We start from the raw sequence: 14,357 nt of genomic DNA on the forward strand, positions 1-14,357 counted from the left end.
TAACTGGCATTATAATAAAAGGGATACGATTAGTCAATATTTTTATAAATGCCCTTAATTTAATGGGTTGGATATTTTTCAATTTCATTTGATTGACCAATTTTGGAATATCTTTCAATTAAATGAACATCACAAAATAAGTTTTTAAAATTTGGATAACTTTTAAAATCCAAAACATCTGTATACTAAGATTTAAGCACAGTAAAAAAATAAGTAAAAATAGAATAGATCATTATCTGCCAAAAATTCCCTTTTATCTGACCTCTGATATTCATAATCCATCAACAAATATTAATATCAATTTATCCCTTTCTATGTTTAGTGGTCACAGATTTATAGAACTGTCAAATAAATATCAAGTCTCTTTTCCATCTATCATACATGATAGGTGCTATTTTATCTCTCAGTACATTAAATTAATTTATTATAGGGGAAAATGTGATTAAAATTAAAATTGATAATTCCTAACATTATGCATTACATTGTCATCTTGAAATTGTTTGGAGCTTATTTTATTTTGTATTACTCAGTAGGTGGGTCTGGTTCAATAAATACGATTAAAATATAATTTTATTCACGTAAATTACCTCTTACGTACAAGACCTTACAAATGGTGACAGTCCATTTTACTAGCATTTTCCCTTTTACAACAGTATATTTGAGGTAAAAAATAAAGCTACCATTTTGCTTAATTTGCCTTATATTGGCAATAAAATGAAACAAATGCTTGAAAATACACAAATCAAAAAATATTTCCATAGAATTATACATAATTATTAAACAACTAAATTATAAATTTTGACAAATATTATGTGTTCAATATTATTCTACAAGTAGTTAACAATAAGATTGTTTTATATTTAGCAGATAATGATCCACCCTTTTAATAGTTTTATGTTTTGTTTTAAATAAACCTATTTGTTGACTTTTTTAATATTAAGGGATAAGAAAACCAAATTATCTGCATATTACTTTAATCTACATTTTTCTTCTTTGCCTCAATGATATTCTGCCTCGTCTATATTTTTCAAGTTATTTCCAAGTGATAAACAATTTTTTGTCACTGTGAATTTTTTTTCAAATGGTTTAATACATGTAAGAAAGCAACTATGTGCTTTCAAAATTTCACTAGACTCATTATTTCATTTAATATTTCTGCTCGAACATATATATTTTCAAAGTAGGATACCATAAATGATATACTTTTTTATGAACATAGCATATTATTATAAAATCTTCCTTTGATTGTCTAATTATATTTCTAATTATGCTATAGTAGTAGTCAATATACACGTAAGCGTATAAAATTTAGACATTACCAGGCGGAAGGATATGCTGCTTTAAAAATGAACTGTCTTATTGTAGTCAGATGGTGGAGTAAATAAACGTTGTGCTGGCCTCCTCTCATGACCACATCAAAATTACAACCAAACAATAGAACAACCATCATTGAGAATCCCCTGAAGTCTAGATGAACAGAAGTCCAACAGCTAAGGACATACAGAAGAAGCCACCTTGAGACTGCTAGGAGGGGCAGTGAAACAGAACGAGCTGGTGCCACATCCACATGTGTCAGTTGAAAACTGGAGATATCTCAGCTGCAGTGGTCCCCCAGAAGAGTGAAGGGTCCCAGCCCCACATGGGCTCCCCAGTCCAGGGTTCCAGTTTTGGGAATAGAAATCCTAACAACTCTGTCTGTGAAAACCTGCAGAGATTGTGGCTAAGTGAGACAGAGGGCAACTGGAGTCCAAAGTGTTCCTCTTAAAGGGCCTACACACAAACTTACTCACTGATGGACTCACTCACTCTGAGCTCCAGCACTAGGGCAGCAGCTCAGAAAGTGTCAGGGACATATGGGGCAGAAATGAATTTTCTGGTGAGGGCTGAATTCACAGTGAGGGCTGGAGGAGCTTTCTCCCAGACACAAGTGCTGGCAGAATCCATTGTTCCTTTGTTAAACCCTCCCTCATCCTGGCCTGCAGAAACAGGGGGCCACCACACCTGAATCTCCATCAACCTAGCTAATACTGGTCACCCCACCCTGGATCTTCCCTGAGACCCCGCCCCACCCAACTTGCAGGGCCACTCAAACTTCTTCCAGTAGCTTTTCCACACAAACAGCCTGTCTTGGCTCATGGTGTAGATTTTCCTAAAATTGTTTAAAGGTTCATAAAACCCCAAAAAGCATTATCTTGTCTCTGCATAACCGTGCCTCTTGCTAAGGAGCCCACATCCAGCCCTAGCAGCAGCCACCCTTGCTTCATGGCTTAGCCTCTCGAGGCACCTCCAAGTCCAGCAAAAGTGGCAGCCATCTGCAGATTGCTTGGCAGCTCATGCCAGGTGGCCTCAGGCAGAAGCACAGGCTACGGCATGTGGTCATGCTTCTCCCAAGAGGCCCCCGGGTGGCACGCTCGGTGGCCAGCTTCAGAACGAATCAAGTACCACCCTGGGCTACATCCAAAAACAAAACGCACAAAGGTCAGACTGGGCAGGCACTAGAGCCCTGCTGGAGCAAATCCTGTTCCATAGGGTCAGCCCTTCACCTGCCAGTCCTCAGAATCAATCAGCCCAAGTGTCAATTCCTTCCATTGACATGCAAACAGCAACCAAGGCTCAATAACAACAGGAGGGTACACATAATCCCTACAAGGGACAAACCTTGAGCACCCAGCTCAGGTGACCAGGGAAACTGAGCCACTGTGCTCCACAGGACACCTATTACATAAGGCCACTCTACGAAGACTGAGAGACATAGCTGTTCTACCTAATACATAGAAAAAGAACACAGAGGAGCCAAAATGGGGAGACAAAGAAACATGTCCCAAATAAATGAACAGAACAAAGCAACTGAAAACAAACAAACAAACAAACAAACAAACAAACTAAACTAAATGGAAACAAGCAATCTACCAGATGTAGACTTCAACACACCGGTTATAAGGATGCCTAATGAACTTAGAGGAAGAACTCAGTGAGAACTTTAACAGAGAGATAAAAAACATAAAAATTAATCAGTCAGAAATGAAAAATACAAAGCCCGAAATGGAGAAAACATTAGAGGGAATCAAGAGTAAGTAGATGAAGCAGAGGACTGAACCAGCGATTTGGAAGACAAGATAGCAGAAAACACCTAATCATAACAGCAACAAGAAAAAAGAATCCAAAAAAAGGAGGATAGTTTAAGGGGCCTCTGGATCAACATCAAGCATACTAACATTCACATCATAGGGGTACCTATGAAAGAGGAGAGAAAGCAAAGAATTGAAAACCTATTTGAAGAAATAATGATGGAAACTTCCCTAATTGGCAAAGGAAACAAACATACAAGCCCAGGAAGCAGAGAGAGTCCCAAAGAAAATGAACCCAAATAAGCCCACACGAAGACACATCATAATTAAAATGCCAAAGGTTAAAGACAAAGAGATAATCTTAAAAGCAGCAAGAGAAAAGCAGTTACCTACAAGGGCGCTCCCACAGACTATCAACTGATTTCTCAACAGAAACTTTGCAGGCCAGAAGGGATTGGCATGAAATATTCAAAGTGATGAAAAGTAAGGACCTATAACCAAAATTACTCTACCCAGAAAAGCTATCATTTAGAATTGAAGGACAGATTGAGCTTTCCAACAACAACAAAAGCTAAAGGAGTTCATTAGGACCAAATCTGAATTCAAGAAATGTTAGAGGGACTTCTTTAAGAAGAAGAAAAAGGAAAATATCAAAAATATGAATAATAAGATGGCAACACTACATAGCTTCAATAATTACTTTAAATGTAAATGGAGTAAATGCTCTAATCAAACAATAGGGCAGCTTAATGTAAAACAAAATATGCTGCCTACAAGAGACACTCTTCAGATCGAGAGACACGCACAGACTGAGAGTAAAGGAACAGAAAAAGTTATTTAATAAAAATAAAAACAAACAAACAAAAGGTAGGGTAGCAACACATACCAGACAAAATAAACTTTAGAACAAAGGCTATAATAAAAGACAAGAAAGGACCCAATAATTCCATTTCTATGTATTTATCTAAAGAAACCCAAAACATTAATTCAAAAGGACATGTGAATCCATATGTTCAATACAGCATTATGTATAGTAGCCAAGATATGGAGGCAACCTGGGTGTCTATCAATGGATGAATGGATAAAAATGGTGTACACATTGGAATATTACTCGGTCATAAAAACGAATGAAATCTTGCCATCTGCAACAACATGGATGGACCTAGAGGGTATTGTGCTGAGTGGAGTAAGTAACACAGAGAAAGACAAATGCCGTATGATTTCACTTTTATGTGGGATATAACAAATAAAATAAACAAAAAACAACACCAGAAGCAAACTCATAGATAGAACATTTTGATGGTTACCAAATGTCAGGGACATTGCGGGGAACTGAAAAAGGAGAAAGGATTAACAAATACAAATTAGTAGTTACAAAATAGTCATGGGAATGTAAAGTATAGTATAAGGAATATAGTCAATAATATTGTAATAACTATGTACAGTGTCAGATGGGTGCTAGATTTATCAGGGTGATCCCATTTTAAGTTTCATTAATGTCTAATCACTATGTTGTACACCTAATATAGTATTGTATGCCAATTGCAATTCAAATTAAAAAATGAACTCTCAAATACAACTGGCATCTTTCTTTTAGCTTCATATAAACATTGTTGGTGGTTATGTAAAATTATGCCTAGATTTCAATGAGATATGAATGAAAAAAAATGTTTTCACACAGACTAGTCTTAATTTTATATATTTAAGCACAGTTTGCTATTTCACAATACCAGAACCAGAATAAACATTTTAAAACTTTATGCAACTAATTTATAGTGTAGGGCAGGCACAAACTTGATCTTATGGCAGCAAAATTTTATGTTTCCATTTCAGCAATACTGCCTAACACAATAATATCAGCCCAGCAAATCTTAAATATAAGTTAAGCTCACATGATCCATTGCCTTATAAAGCTAGAGCACCCTGTGGAGTCATGCTGAATATGCCAAGTGATTTTTCAAAATTTAATCATCCTAAATGTCAGATAAAGGTGCTTTTGCTGTCATTCTTTAAAACTGGGGCAAAAATCCCAAGTGTGCCAGCAAGTTATAAAGAAAGCCTCTTCTTAATACTAGTATTAAATAAACAACATTTTTTCCAATCACTATTCGTTTTGCAAGTTACAGTAAATAAAAACATATTATAATGCTACAAGGCAAATTCAAGACAAATAGTTATTTTTTAAAGGTAAAAACATAGGCATCTTCCTAGCAAGACACAAATTTCTTATAACCATCAGGTCAATTTGAATTTCAGTCTGGTCATTCCCGGCTATACTGGCAGAAGTCTGGCAGCTTTAGAAATAACTTATTATGAACATAAACTCTAATGTCCTCCACAAAAATATTAGCAAATGGAATCAAGCAATAACCAACAAGGATAATACATCACAACAAAATGGAATTCATTCCAATAATTCAAGGCAGTTTCAACGTCTATATAGCAACATGATTCACCATATTAACAGACCTAACAAGAAAATAGCTCAAGATCCTATCTATAGATGCAGAGAAAACATTTGAAAAAACAAAAAACAAAAACCCATAAATTTCTAATAAATTCTCAGTAAATTTTTAATATAAAATAATTCCTCCACTTGACCAGAGTATCTATAATAATTTACTGTTAACATCATAGTTAATAGTGAAGGCCTTTAAATTTTATCCCTAAGTTCAGGAACAAATAGAGAACACTCTACTTATATTCAACATGGTGCTAGATATACTAGCCAATGGAATGACCAAGTGAAATGAATTAAAAGCATACAGGATATAAAAGTAGAAATAAAACGTTTTCTATTCACAGATGAAATTACTTTCTATGTGGAAAATCTGAAAACTGCAGAAATGTTTCTAGAAAAAATGAGTTCATCAAATCTTAGGATATAAAGTCAACATAAAAATATCAATTTTATCCCCACCTACTTGCAATGAACAACAGAGATTTTTAAAAAGTAAATAAAATTGACCATAACACTAAATAAAATTGAATTATTAGGTAAAATCCTAACAAAATATGTTTAGAACCTATATGTTAAAAAACTATAAAACACGAATGAAAGTAATTAAACAACAAATAAATTAGGAGATATACCGTGTTCTTAGACTGGAAGACTCAATATTGTTAAGAAACAAATTATCCCCAATTTGATCTGTAGATTCAGTGTAATCCTAATTAAAACTGCAGCAAGATTTTTGTAGGTATCTGCAAACTAACATTTTATGAGGAAAGACAAAATTGATTTTGAAACCGCAGAACAAATTTGGATGACTCAGATATCTCAATTTAAGAATATCCATGAAAGCTACAGTAATCAAGACAGTGTGGCATCGGTGAAAGGACAGATCTGTAGGTTAATATAACAGAATAGGTAGACTAGAAGCAGTCTCCCCAAAAATTAGTCAACTGATATTTTTAACCAAATTATAAACAATCCATTGGAGGGAAGCATCTCTCTCTCTCTTTCCCTATCTCTCTCTCCTACTATCTCTTTTCTCTCTGTATATACGTACTTCGTCTATAACCCGCAAATTTCATCCATACTTGAATCTGCGTTCGGCGTCCAGGAGGCACAGGAGACTGCGGTACACCATCTGCTGATTCACCTTGCAGTCCACCAGCTCTAGCTTCCGTATTTGACTATTGTTGGGTGCTCCAGGAACAGGCCCCAGACAATGACTGGCAGGTTCTCGGGGAGCCCCATGGGCAGCAGCATTCAGAACAAAGGAGCCCAGAGTTCCCAGTCTCCAATCCACTTCAGGCCTTGATGGTAGCTAAGCACCTGCGTGTGGGCTCCACGTAGAGGCTGGAGGATGGCCTGAGGCTCTGCTGCTGACACCCAGCTTGGGAAAAACGCCTGAGTGACACCCATGAGATGGCCCAGGATGAGGCCGTGGTCAGCCACACTGTCCTCCACCAGGGGCATGGCGACTAGAGTCTCAGTCCGAACACACGGTGGACAGAGAAACACTTGGCACAAAGCGCATCTTGGGTGCCAGGCGCTAGAAGGCGCAGGCGCCACCGACACGAGCACGTGCGCAGCAAGATTTCCCCAGCCTCTTCCTGCCGCAGGTGGATCCTATCTGCACACCTGTGAACCGTAGCAGCCCCTGCAACCCCGTACTCTTGACCCATTGGAAGAAAAAAAAAAAAAAGAAAAGAAGTTATTATGGCTATTACCATTATTTTTCAAATAGTTTCTTCTAGTTGAACTACACTTTATTTATGTTTAACTGTCAAGTTGATTGGATAAATAATATTAGACAAGCAGATACGCATTTGCGAATCCTGTACTGAAAACACTAAATCATTTGGTAAACCATTTGCAGATCATTTAAATCGTTGTTTCTCAGTTTCTTTTTTTTTTTTGACTTTCGAAACTACTAATTTGTAATTCATCCCTTCACCTTTTTCAGTTTCTCAGTATTTTATACATATCAGCTAGATTTTGCATGTAGAATACTAAATGCAAATTTTACTATCAGAATTTTTCGTATAATAGAATTTGCATTTTTAAAACTATTGCTGGAGAATTTATAAGTGTAGATAAAAGAAAATCCAAACCAGCATATCTAAAAGTATACACATATAATTGGTCTATTCAAAAGCATTACTTAATTCAATAATCATATATAAAATCACCAAAATGATTGCAAAATTTATGTTCCAGTAATTATGCTTATATATCTGCTATTTATTACATTTGCTAATGACACAGAATATTAAAATTTGCAAACATAAATAACGGTATTTTTCAGAGGTAACATATTGTGTAATCAACTTTATTGAAGTATAATTTACATACAATGAAAAACACCCATTTTAAGTGTATAGTTTCATGAATTTTGACAAATGTATACATCATTTAATAACTACTATGATTGAAATATAATTCCTTGGAGCAGGGACAATATATTTTTACCTTTATCCTAATTATTGAAATTAGTTCCTATTATATATTTGACAACATAAGGAGGAGATTTCTCCACCTGTCCACCTAGATTTCATTTTCATTGGTATTCTAAACACTAATGGATTTGTAATAAAGTGACTGATTCTATTTCCTTTACAATACTTGTTTTCTAGATAGCTCTATACAGTTCCCTTGAATCCTTCAATTTTCCTGTTATGTGAAGATAACATTACTACACCTGTCCTTACAGAGTTTTCATGGTAATCAAATGAGATAATTCAGTAAAAATATTTAAAAAATCAGACGGAAAATTTTATTTCATTTTAAAAGTTTACTAGAAAATATTAGAAAACACAGAAAAATAGAACACTAAAAGTGGTTACAAATACAATCTACCAGCGAAGGGAATACAGCGAGAGGTCATTAAGTCTGCCCCCCATTATGCACAGGTGTTAGAGGATACAGAACATTTTCACTCACCCACAGTGTTTTAATGCTTTTTTCCAAAGTGCTGACATTTTAGGGAGCTGGTACTGCTCAAAACGATATGGCATGGATCCAACACTCACTTTTTAATTGCTAAATAGATTTTTGCAACTGGCAGTCCAAATATTTTGATGCTACTAAAGAGTAGGGTGATTATTACATTGGGCAGTAACATGCCTTTCCTACTCAGTTGTAACTTGGCAAAATAGTTTTAATGTTTGCACCCGGCTTTGAAAGGCTAGGGAAATATTCATTGTGACAGAACTGTGAAAGCACAGGAAAAAGTTAAGGCATGAAAATATATTTCTTTCCAATATGTAAAAGGTATTATCCATTAGGTATTGCATTTTTCATATTTCAGTTCAAGACGATCTAAATCCCAGTTAAATATTAACTTATTCTGAAAGAAGTCGAGCTTTTTTTTTCTAACTCCTTTTAAGCCCAAATTTTATCAGAGTTTGGACTCCTGACGTCATTCTGTAGTATTTAAATCTAAATTTAGTGCTGCTTTTATATCAAGAGACCATTGCAACCTGCTAATAAAAACTTATTTTATCTGCCATGTGTTGAACATTTACTATAGGGTATACACTTTGCTAAGCATATCCATAAAATAAGCTTATTGAGGTAATTTTCATACAATAAAATTCACTGACTAATGTTTATACTTTCATGACTTTTGACAAATGAATATAGTCATGTAACACTATCTCAATCAAGCCACAGAATGTTTTCTTCACCCTCAAAAAGGCTCCCTCATGACCCCTTTGCAGTCAAGGCCCTTGCTCCAAACCCAACCTCTAGCAACAACAAATTCGCTTTGTGCCACTATAATTTTGCCTCTTCTAGATTTTTATGTAAATGACACAAAACAATATGCAGTCATTTGTGTCTATCTTTATTCACATTGCATAATGCTTTTAATATTCCTCTATGTTGTGGTTTGTTTTTGCAACAGCAGTTCACCCATTTTCATCATAGAGTAGTATTTCATTGTAAGGATATAACAAAATGTGTTTATCCTTTGACCATTTTATGGCCATGTGAATTGTTTCCAGCTTTGAGTCATTATTACAAAATAGCTGCTATGGATGGTGGCATACAAATCATTGCATGAACCTATATTTTCTATCCTCTTGGGTAAATATGTGGGAGTATCAGATTGTTAAGTGATATAGGAAATACATGCTTAATTAACAACAAATCAACATACTGTTTTCCACAGTGTCTATACCCATACCCAACGTATGGAAGTCTCAGTGGATTGGGATCCTTATTAATATGGGTTTTCTTGGTGTTTTTAATTTTAGTTCTTTTAGTATTCGTTTTAGCTATTCTAGTGAGAGGTGGTCTCTCATTGGCTTTAGTTTGCATTTTTCTAAAAACTAATGATGGGGAGCCACTTTAAGTGGGTTTCATTGGCCATTAAATTGTATTTTTTAACTAAAGTGTCTATTCAGTCTTTTACACATACTATAAATTGATTTATTATTAATGACTTGTAAAATTTATATAATCTAGATCTAACTCCATATAAATATATATTATATAAATATAAATAAATAACAATTATTCTCCTAGTCTCTATTTTCATTTTCACTTTTTTAAACAATATTTACAAGCATTTTTGATGTTCAATATATACTTATTTTCTTTATATGGTTCATATTCTTTGCATCTTAAGAATTATTTCCCTAACCAAAGTCATATCGATTTTTTTTATGCTCTTCTAGAATTTTTATGGTTTTAGCTTTTTATATTTAAGTCTATAAATAATTTCAAGATTTTTTGTTTGTTTTGTATATGATGCAACATAAGTGTCTTAGCTCAAGCTGCTGTAACAAAATACCACAGACTGGCTTAAACAACAGGTATCACTTTCTCATAGTTCTAGAGGCTGGGAAAAGCCCAAGATCAAAATGCCAGGCCGGCATATTCGGTTCTTGGTGAGGGCCTTCTTCCAGATAGCCACCTACTCTCTCTATCCTTACATGATGGGAAGAAAGAACTCTGGTCTTTTCTTATATAGACACTTACTTCATCACAGTGTCTCCACCTCCCCGACCATCTGAAATTAATTACCTCTCAAAGACCCCATCTCCTAATACTTTCACATTGGCAATTGACAAATGTTCCAGGATTATCCCATCCCCATTCAATTACCTTGGACATTCGTCAAAAATTAATTGATTGGTCTACTTCTGGAATCTGTTCTATTCCTCTGTTTAATACACACACACACATATGTAATATATTACATGTAATATATTTCCCACATGTAATATTACAGGAATAAAATAGCTTTATTGAGGTTTATTTTTCATACGATAAAATTCAGTCACTAAAGTTTATACTTTGATGGGTTTTAATGACACACTCTTTTGACTACTATAACTTTAGAGTAAGTCTTTAAAACAGAATTCTCCTCCACCTTTGATCTGATGAAAATCGTTTGGTCATTTTGGTCATTCCATGTACTTTGCTCTTCTATATAAATTTTATGATCACTTATCAATTTGTATCGAAACAAGACAATTCTGGATTGGGATTTGTATTTCTTTGAAATTGTAGATAAATTTTAGGAAAAATGAGATCTTAAAAATGTTTTAACTTTCAATACAAAATCACTGTAGGAATTTCCATTTATTTGGTTCTTACTAAGTTTCCACCAATGATGTTTAGTTCTTAGTATATAGGCTTTATACATATTTATATTTTTAAAATTTAACTTTAAAAGCATTTCATATTCGGTGCTATGCCTATGGTATTTAACTGTTCTAAATTTTACTGGTAACATTTAGAAATATTTTTTTCTGTTTCCCCTCTTTTCTGGGACTCTAACTACATATTTGTTACATTTCTAGGTATTACCCCATAGGTCTCTAAGTATTTGTACTTTTTTTGGTCTTTAGATCTTAAATTTGTTTCATAGTTTCTATTGATGTTCACTGATTTGTCTACTCACAAGGCCTGTTACAGGACTCTGTGGGAAAATTGGACGCTCCCTGGGAAAATTGTAGATATGGGAAAATCGAGATAGGTCCCTCAGTGGATGGAACACTAAATAGAAGTGAGAAAGTAAATCTTTTAGTAAAGCCAACTGTTTTCATTAAATTATGTTTCAAGGTATAGAAAAGATATAAGCTCCAAATTAAAGGAAAATAGAGAATCAAGTTTCCTTTACAAGAAAAATTGGAGCCTTTTTTATAGCAATATGAATTACTCAGTATAGAAGAAGAAGATGAAAATGATAAAGACATCTAGTTACTGAAACAAAGTCTCAGAGTAGGGAAGTCAGTGTATTATAAATACTCATTTCTTCATTGAAGGATTATCTCTTGAAGGTTGTTGATGAAGGTTGTTAATCAATTAAAATTACAGTCTAGAGTTTTTAGACTAGAAAATTCATGGTTAGCTGGAATATACGTATGCACTAGGCTATTAACTCATTCAGCTCAAGATGATATGTAAGCCTAGAGATAAGAGAACTTCTGCAGTGGCAGCTCTTGTAGATAGCTCAATCGACTGCCACAATTTAGAAAAATCAGTATTTCACCAGAGGAGTTAAAGAGTTAATGGGCAGAAGATAAGAATCTTGAGGTAGCTGAACACTGCAGAGACTGGAGTTATTATGGTAACCAGCATGAAGCTCTGGGCATCTTCTTGTTTTTTGGAGGTAAAATAAATAGGTTTGATGTATCACACATGGATATTTCTAACATTCTCTCAACTACTTTTTCAATTCTCCCCTACAGGTACCATTTCTCAGACGTTATGAAAAACACTTGTAACTCCTTCTGAAGCAGGGTAATAAATGTGAGAGAACTGCAAAATTACCTGTCAAAAAATTTCAAGAACAGGCCTCTAGAGGGCAACTATAGAAACCACAGCACCGTCTTATATTAACCACAGCTCATAATTTAAAGTCTTCAAATACATTTCGAAGGCAATCCCAGAAACTGTGTGGTATATATAACACAAACAATTATCTATTCTCTATGGGAATCTTGACTTCCATTTGATGAACAGTCCTAAAATTGGCTTTTTATTCTTATAATTATATAGAAAACACTCCACTCACTTTGTATGTCAAAGTCTTCACTTAATCTAATCAAGATGAGGCAAAAAAGCTTTTATTAGAAAGAAAAGAGAGTGAAATACAGAATATCTGCCGTAAAATACATTTAATCTGTGTCTCCCTCTCTCTCTTCCTCCCTCCCTCATGCGCGCGCGCGCGCGCGCGCGCACGTACTCACTCCAAAATATGAAATACACATTATTAAAACAAAGGTTTCATTATTGAGAGAGCACAATCTTGTTGAGAACCACAAGAGTATCTCATTCTTCTTTACATCACCAGGACATAGCAGTTTTTGGCATTTAATTTATCTGGTTCTCATTAACTGTTTGTTAATTTGAATAAAATAATTACTATTCCAAAATTCTAGTCCAAACCTAAAATATTTAAGGCCATGGGAAAAAAAAATATCTTTCAAAACATCTTTTTGGCAGTGATCATGTGAAAAATTAAAATATCTCAATTTCACAATGTCCCTTCATGTTGATGTTTAAGTAAATTAACTCATACAAAGAACTTAGTATAGAACTTGGCGTGTAGAAAATACTAGGGAAATTAATTTTCTCCTTTCCTTCTTTATTTTGGATTATATAACTATGAATGCACATGGAAATCCTAAAATATTAGGATCTGTCTGTACCCAAATACAAACCCTTCTACCCCAAAATAAAAATTCCAATGAGTAGTCGGTAAAACTCATAATTTCTACTGCTGGCCCATTTTCTGTTTTGAATGTGAGTATAGGGCATGAAGGAATGTTAGAATTTAAATTCCAAATTGAAAATTAACGTAGTTTTATTTATACATGGTCATACATGTGTTACTAAGTTAGTGTTCTAAGAATGCTAGCACAACAAACAATAATTTAATGTTCTTTTTTTTTAAATTCCAGTGGATCTGAATTATAAAATAAATATTGTAATTTCCAGTCAATTCATTCAATAAACACTACTTTAACTCTCTTCTGGCCTCAGCATTGGGCTTAGTGTAATGCACACTTAGTGTTTTAGATGAAATGTATCGACATAGTATAAATGCTAAAAGAAAATCCTGCATGTTTTCTCACTAGAGTGAGAAATTTTTCTACAGATTTTTTGAAATGCAAACTTAACATTTCGATCTATTTTTTGACAATAAGTTTGCCTCTCCTTTTCCTTTGCACTTAGTATTTTTGAAAATAATTATATAAGTTGTAAACCTTCTCTTAATTATTTCTCAACATCTTATATCATATTTTCATTTTTGGTTTAATCTTCTGAGATTTTTTTAGGTGACTAATCTTTAAGACACAAAGAAAGCATGTACCAGGAATATATACCTTAACACAACTATTTTGTACTCTTCTGTCCAAGCAGATGCAACTGTGTATGTCTATCAGTCCTTCCACTTACATGGCAGCTCTCCACAGGTGGCATCAACACAGAGAAATTAGTTATTATTCTCCAAGACCCTCAGCTACAGAACTCTTGGCATGCTCTCTTTGTTGTCAATCCATTACTATAAGTTTTCTGAGGACAGAGACCTTTTCTGTTTGACTATTTTATTCCAAGAACTTAGATTGTTCCAGGCACATGGTAGGTAGTCATTAAACATGTATAAAAATGCCTGGCAAGACTAATATGACAAATGAAACTGTAACTCAGTAAGGAAGATATTCCCAGCTGAATGGATGAGATTATCTTTTTAAAGCATAAAATATTTTATATTTGTCTCTTGACTAAAATTCTCATATGGGCTTCTCCACTTTTCAGGAATAAAAATCTACATTTGAATTTTATTGTCATACCAGCAAGTATCTTATTGTAATAGGGCC

General features: G+C 34.3%; 1 pseudogene; it reads right to left on the bottom strand.

The window, feature by feature from the left end:
* Window positions 1-6,993, bottom strand: part of LOC105298154 — a 10,131-nt pseudogene extending 3,138 nt beyond the window's left edge.
* Between the last annotated feature and the right edge of the window lie 7,364 nt (window positions 6,994-14,357).

Source organism: Pteropus vampyrus, unplaced genomic scaffold, assembly GCF_000151845.1.
Source record: "Pteropus vampyrus isolate Shadow unplaced genomic scaffold, Pvam_2.0 Scaffold6, whole genome shotgun sequence".
Classification (NCBI taxonomy): domain Eukaryota; kingdom Metazoa; phylum Chordata; class Mammalia; order Chiroptera; family Pteropodidae; genus Pteropus; species Pteropus vampyrus.